This window comes from Bombus impatiens, unplaced genomic scaffold, assembly GCF_000188095.3.
Source record: "Bombus impatiens unplaced genomic scaffold, BIMP_2.2 scf_0820, whole genome shotgun sequence".
Classification (NCBI taxonomy): domain Eukaryota; kingdom Metazoa; phylum Arthropoda; class Insecta; order Hymenoptera; family Apidae; genus Bombus; species Bombus impatiens.
In genome coordinates this window covers 64,135-71,775 of record NT_177239.1, presented here as the reverse complement: position 1 = coordinate 71,775, position 7,641 = coordinate 64,135, and positions in this window count along the sequence as shown.

Genomic DNA, 7,641 nt, shown 5'->3' with positions numbered 1-7,641 from the left:
AATTCTTCAGCTTGCTCTTCGTTGCTTCTTGCCCATGTGTTGTCTGCTCTTTTGATTGCTGGTACCATTTTTATTGTCTTCTTTATTTTTTTTGTGGCTTTCCATAGGGAGTAGTTGTAGTTCTCGCGAGCAGATGATAGTGATTCGATGAACTTTGTGAACTCGTTGTTGTTGTGCTCTTTTATTTTGTTTTTTATTTCTTTTGCGAGTTTGTTTAGGTGTTTTTTGTTTCCTTTTGTTCTGTATTTTTGCCATTTTGCTTTCGCTTTTCTGTTTCTCTAATTTTTTCGAGGATGTCTAGTGGAACTGTTTTTGTTTGTCTGTTGGTTGTTTCAGGTATAGTGGTTGCCCTTGCTGCTTCTTGGATAGTTTCTGTGAATATTGTTACTGCTCGATCGATGTGTTCAGGTGTTTTCAGTGGGATGTTGCAGCTGATTTTGCTCTCTATTATTTCTTTGAATATTTGCCATTTGGTGATTTTATTGCATAGCTTCTCTGTGCTGCTGTAAATTATTGGTTTGTTTCTACATGTAATTATTATGGGCGTATGATCGAAGGTGAGCTTGAGACTGGGTGCTATGTTTAGTTTATTTGCGTTTAGTCCCTTTGTAACTGCAAAGTCTAGCAGGTCAGGTATTTTGCTCAGGTCTGTCGGCCAGTATGTCGGTCTTCCTGTGGATAATATATTGAGGTTATTATTTCTAATGTATTTTTCCAAGGTTCTGCCTCGAGGTGTGGTGATTCTCGATCCCCATAGTGTGTGCTTTGAGTTATAGTCTCCCGCTGCAATATACTTGTCACCTAAGTGTCGGAAGTAATCTTCCCACATTTCCGTTATGATTTTGTGTCGCGGCGGTACATATACTGCTGACAACTGCAGCTGGTTGCTGTTAGTCTGTACGGTAACGGTGGTTGCTTGTATTTGTTCCTTACTGACCTGGCTGTGTAGGTGATGTTTAATGTCGTTTTTTATTACTATTGCCGTCCCTCCGTGTGCTTTCCCTGAGGGATGCTTGGTGTCGTATATGGTGTAGTGCGGTATTTTTATATAGCTTTTTATTGTGAGGTGTGTTTCTGAGACGAGTAGTATACCGATGTTGTTGCTACACAGGAATGTTTTAGTTTCTAGGGCCCTTTGTTGTAGGCCGTTAGAGTTCCAGGCTACTATTTTAAGCGTGTCTATTTTTATTATTTGCTCACATGTTAGTAAGTAATTGTAACATGACTGTTATCTGCTGCGTTTGCTGTCTGAGGAGTTCGTTTTGTTCGCTTATCATTTTTGTGAGTATTTCGGTGTTTTTTATGGAATGTTTTATTAACTCTTTGATTTCTGTAACGTCGTTGCTGTGGTTGTTCTGTTCTTGATTGTCTAAGGGTGACGACCGGTTGACTACTTGCGCGTAGCTTCGGTTTCTAGCGGTGTTGGTGTTAGTGTGGTTATTGTTCCTTGCGTGCTGTGTTTTTGGTGTTGGCATAGATTCCGTGTTGTCCTGTTGCGCGTGGAAATTGTTGTGTGTCCTGTTACGAAGCGGCGGAAAAAGTTTACCTTGAAGTTGATTTCTTACTGGACAGCCTTTGTAACTCGCTGGGTGATTTCCACCGCAATTGTAACATTTTACGTCGTTTATTTTTCCTGTGTGTGGGCAGTTCGCTGTTAGGTGCTTTTCTGTGTATTTGACACACGCCGGGTTCCTGTTGCAGTAATTTTTGGTGTGTCCATATTGTTGACACCGCATACATTGTGGTATGCCTTTTCTGTGCCTGAGTGGCTCGACTGTGATGATTGTGTTTAAGATTTTTTTAATATCGAAAATTTCCTTGTTGTTATTTTTAGGTTCTAATTCTATTAAGAATAGCTGTAGTAGTTGCTTCGTATCGTACCTTGTGATATTGTTTATAGTTCTTGTTTGGTGGCCCATCTTTGCTAATTCGTCACTTAGTTTTTTTGTGTTGATTTTTGGGCGCAGTCCTCTTATGACTACTTTGTAGCTCCTTTCCGTTTTGAGCTGGTACGTGTGGTATATGGCATTTTCCCCCTTAATTCTTTTATATCTTTTCTGTAATTTTCTGGTGTGTTTGTTTGGATTTTTATTTGTTCTGATTTTGTTTGTTTTATTGTGTAACTATCCTTTCCAACAATACTGTTAAGTTGATCGATAAGCGGGTCTATTATTTGCGCCTCAACAAATATTGGTGGTGGTTTTGTGATGTGTGTTGATTGGTTTGTGGTGTTGCTTGTTTGATTGTCGTCTGATTCTTCTGTTAGCGACCTGAAGGAGTTTCTTAGCGGTAATTCTTGCAGCCATCGCTGCTTTTCCATATCTAGGTTGGCTGTTATTTTTCTTTTTTTGTTCACGCCGGGTTCCTGTTGCAGTAATTTTTAGTGTGTCCATATTGTTGACACCTCATGCATTGTGGTATGTCTTTTTTGTGCCTGGGTGGCTCAACTGTGATTAGTGTGTTTAAAATTTTTCAATATCGAAAATTTCCTTGTTGTTATTTTTAGGTTCCAATTGTATTAAGAATAGCGGTAGTGGTTGCTTCGTATCGTACCTTGTAATATTGTTTGTCGTTCTTGTTTGGTGGCCCATCTTTGCTAATTCGTCACTTAGTTTTTTTGTGTTAATTTTTGGGTGCAGTCCTCTTATAACTACTTTGTAGCTCCTTTCCGTTTTGAGCTGGTACGTGTGGTATATGGCGTTTTTTCCGCTTAGTTCTTTTATAACTTTTCTGTAATTTTCTGGTGTGTTTGTTTGGATTTTTATTTGTTCTAGTTTTGTTTGTTTTATTGTGTAACTATCCTTTCCAACAATGTTGTTAAGTTGATCGATAAGCGGGTCTATTATTTGCGCCTCAACAAATATTGGTGGTGGTTTTGTGACGTGTGTTGATTGGGTTGTGGTGTTACTTGTTGGGTCGTCGTCTGATTCTTCTGTTAGCGAGCTGAAGGAGTTTCTTAGCGGTAATTCTTGCAGCCATCTAGGTTGGCTGTTATTTTTCTTTTTTTGTTATAGCTGGCTACCTTCCAGCTTTCGTCCTGTTGAGTTGTTGCTTTGTTGTTTTCCATGTCAACTTCTATTGTGGCTGAGCAGTCCTGTCCTTGGTTTGTTGGTTGACTTGTTTTTAATGTATCTGTTGTTTTGTGTATGTAATATTGTTCTTGTTTGTTTATAATTCTTATCGGTGGAATATTTTCCATAGTTGGTTTGCTAGTCTTCTTGATATAGGACACGGGTTTCCACCGTTTGGCTATAGGCGTAACCGTTCGTAGTTTTCTCTTCCCCACTTGCCGCACTTTCTCCGGAGCACTGTTTCACACGCCCGTTTAGCTCGGCTGCTCGGACAGAACTGAATCCAAGAATTAACCGAGGAAGAGATAGAGAAAATAATTCGAGAAAATCATAACGGTACGATAGGACATTTAGGAATCCAAAAGACATACCAAAGAATAAAAGAACGATATAAAATCCCACATTTATTAAATAAAGTCGAAGAGTTTATAAAGAGATGTGAAGCTTGTCAAAACGAGAAATTAACGCGGATTAGACCAAAAGAAGAACCAATAATATCTGACACACCATTACAACCTAACGACAAAATTGCTATGGACATCATAGGACCTATGACCAAAACTAAGAAAGAAAATCAATTTATACTCTCAATACATGACGAACTGACAAAATACTTGGTCCTAGTACCACTAACAACACAACAGATAGAATCCATAATAACTGCACTCTTAGAAAACTATATTTACATATTTTCTGCACCCAAAACAATTCTAACAGACAAGGGACAAAACTTCATTAGCGAACTCATGTTAAAATTCGAAGAGGCATTTAAGATTAAACACATTAAAACCACTAGCTTCCACCCTCAGTCAAATGGATCTCTAGAAAGAACACATGCTGTAGTAAAAGACATAATCCGTACAAGTCTGCATGATAATAATGATAAAGAATGGGATGAAATATTAAATTTCATATGTTTGGGTTATAAAACAGCCGTACACGAAGGTACCGGATTTTCATCTTTTAAACTAACATTCGGTAGAGACGCAAACCTACCATCAGCAATCGCGAAAACTTCGAATTTAACTTACAATGATATGTTTTCACTCTGGCAAAAACAATTAAATAAATATTTAGATATCGCGAGAAAAACATTAATAAACAGCAAAAAACGATACCTTCGAGACCAGAAAAGAAAGATAGTTCGAACTAAAATGGTATTTAAAGAAGGATATTTTGTATTAATCCATAATGATCACAAAAGAGACAAATTGGACACTGAATGGTTAGGGCCATACAGAATCCACTCTATCAAAACCCCTTATTATGAAATTATGATTGATAATATTATAAAGAAAATACACGGCAATCGTCTAAAACCTTACTTTCCAGGTCGACACTCCTCTTTGCCGGAATAGTATCCGCGCAAATAAATATTACACCATTAGAAGGAAACTTTGTATTTATAGAAAACATAAGAAAGGATATTTGTATAGCGATACTGTCAATATTATTGCAGGATTAGACACTAGCGACGTATACGAGCAAATAAGCAAATAAAATCATATAAATCGACAATAAACTCACGCGCAACCAGCAAAGAATACGCTGAAGAGTTAGACGGATTTCAAAATCGTACCAATAACCTGAAACAACTCGCAAAACAATTGAAAACACACCCGAAGCAAACAAGGTTTACTTAACATCATAGGTTCCGTATCGAAAAGTCTGTTCGGAACTCTCGACGATGACGATCTTACACTCATAAAGGAAAATATGGACAAACTATTCGATGACAACAATAAAATCAAGACTGTAATAGCTAATCAAACAGCACTTATTAGGAAAATTGTAAACTGGAAAAACCTACACCACCTAGAGAAATCATATAACGATGTATTAAAACAACAACAGCAGGCAAATATTGATAGATTTATGCTTAAAAAGATAATGAAACTCGACACCGCGATGCAAACTTTACACTTTCAGTTAGACGAGATACTTAAGGTCATAATATTAGGCAAACAGAGAATAATTAGCTCACAAATACTCGACCCCGATGAATTTATAGAAAACTACGCCAAAGCGATAGGCAACCAGATGTACAACACCGCGATCTCTGCCAAAACCGAACATTTTCAGTTTATACTTGACATTAGTGATCTTAAAATCTTCACAATAGGTGACAAAATATTCCTTAAAATCACAGTACCTTTAGTTTCTAACATGGAATGGAATATATTACAGATATATCCTATCCCGAGTAAGAGAAATGGAGTATTTTTGGCTCCAGTAGTCGAACATCAGATATATTTAACTTCAGGACTTTCATGTATGAACACTGATATCGAATATCTCAACAAACTTTGTAAGAATTGTGCCGGAACCACTATATGCAAACAAACAGCACCAATCCATGATGGAAACTCGAGAACCGATTGTCACAGCGAAATAATAAACTTCAATCCTTATATCGAACATTGCCAAATAAGTGTGTTTAAGATTGAAGACATTAACTTTATACCGCTCAGAACTAGCAACAGCTACATTGCGATACCGGCAAACCCGATAGAAATAGGCACAATTTGCCAAACGAAACACACCTTGCAAAAACTTGACAAGCCCTCCATCATAAGAGCCAACACTTCCTGCGATATATTGTACAAAGATGAACACATGCGTATAAGCGAGACAAAAAACGAAGTCAAATACGAAATCAAAACTAAAACCCTAGCGAAAACATACGATGGCTATTTGTATATACTTGAAATCAAAAGAAAATTTACACAACTTAGTCATGACAATCCCTGTTTTGTTAAATCCAGCTAGTTTTCCACGGGTATATTCCACGAATATTTTTGTATGCCTGTGTATATATACGCATCTATAACCGGTCGTTTATTATCTCGCGAATGAACTTAGAAGACGCTTTTCGATCATTCGTTTCTTGATCTACAGTAACTTACGAACGTACTTTAACACTCACAACCGTAAACTTTCACATAGTATACAGGAGTCTGTAGATAAAGAACGCGTCGTTTCCCAAATTTAAGATTTAATATTTCATCCCGATCGGCTACTGAGGCCATTCAGAACGATAGTCCAAAAATTGATATAATAATATTTGGAAAAAGGTTTAGTCTGACTGGATACAAAATGGAGAAAAAATTAAATTTTTTTACGCTTGCTGCTACCTCTACACTTACGCCTACGTTGCAATTTTGTTTCTAAACGCGTTTAATCAAAATTATATGTATGAACACTCATTATAAGAAAGGAATCATTTATCTAGCTTTAGTTGTTTTAATGCACTCGTGTAACAGTGCTATTTTTGGTGTTTGTGTTTGTGTATGCGCGCGTTCATGATCATTACTCCATGCATTACATTTATTACACGATAAATATTGGATAACTGATTCAAAAAGTGAAAGTCTCGAACCATTGGACTATTCGCAAAAACGCTAACGAAACATGCGATTGAAACAAATGTTGCAAAGTTTCGAAAAATCGTAACTGATAAGACAAAGAACAATGGAACGGTTGCTTTTGAGGGAAGTAATAAAAGAGTTCGACGATCAACGATTTTGATCTTGCCGATGCAAAGATTAAAGCGATTCTGAAATTCTGTCAAAACGATGAGAGAGTGGATGGTTCGGTAACTTAAGCAATTCTAAACTATTCGAAGAACGAAATGATCTGACCTTGCTCGTGTCACGTAAACTTAAGGGTTGGTTGATGAAATAAAATAGCTGAGTCGTAACACAACTATTAATTTTGTTTTAATTAAACTTTATTATGAATTCAGCAATCACAATGTAATACACACTGAATTAACATAAATCACAATTCACTCCAACCACGTTATGTAAGACTTAGTTACACTGATACGTTAAGTACGCCACTGTTATAAGGGTAGAGACCGATAAAGATATGTTGACTATTCTAAGGATACAGAATAAGTGAGTCTTACTGACGATACTGTCTCTGAGGAAGGCTAGGGGTGGGTGTGTCTAAGGACACGGGACTACCGGATTTGTTGATGACGATTTTGGTTAAGAAAGTGAGGGCAGTAGACACCGTCCCCGATTGGATAATAAGACGGTTGGTGGACCAGGAAGGGTTTTAGCCGCCCTCGTGAGAAAGTTGCTAACGGAACATACCAGACGTGAGGAAAAACTAACTTTCCGTGTTAAACCGTAGTAAACAATACACGTAAAAGGAAACCTAAGACAAGAGATACTCGCTTGGTCTGAAGGACCTTAACTATGAAAATTCCAAGACCCCTGGTCGGTACTTAAGACTATTGAGGGTACGCGCCACCGCGCCAAGGATGTGCAGACATCTGGGTGCCATCCTGTCCGCGGTGTGTGGCCTGGTCTCTGATACGAATTGACGTTACACGGGCTGCGCTGAAGCCTTTTGCTTGGCTTGAATGGGCTGAACCCGTCTCCTTCCTTCTTTCTCTTCAGATTCGGTATCACGGTTCTCCCTCTTCCCTTCCTTTCTTAGCGTATGCGTCCCGTCGCCCTCGGCCGCGTAGCTCCTCCCTCCTATCAAATCCAATTTGATTTCCCAAACCGTGGGGGTGCCTTGCACGAGGGGGTGCCTTGGGATCAACCCCCCCTCCCGC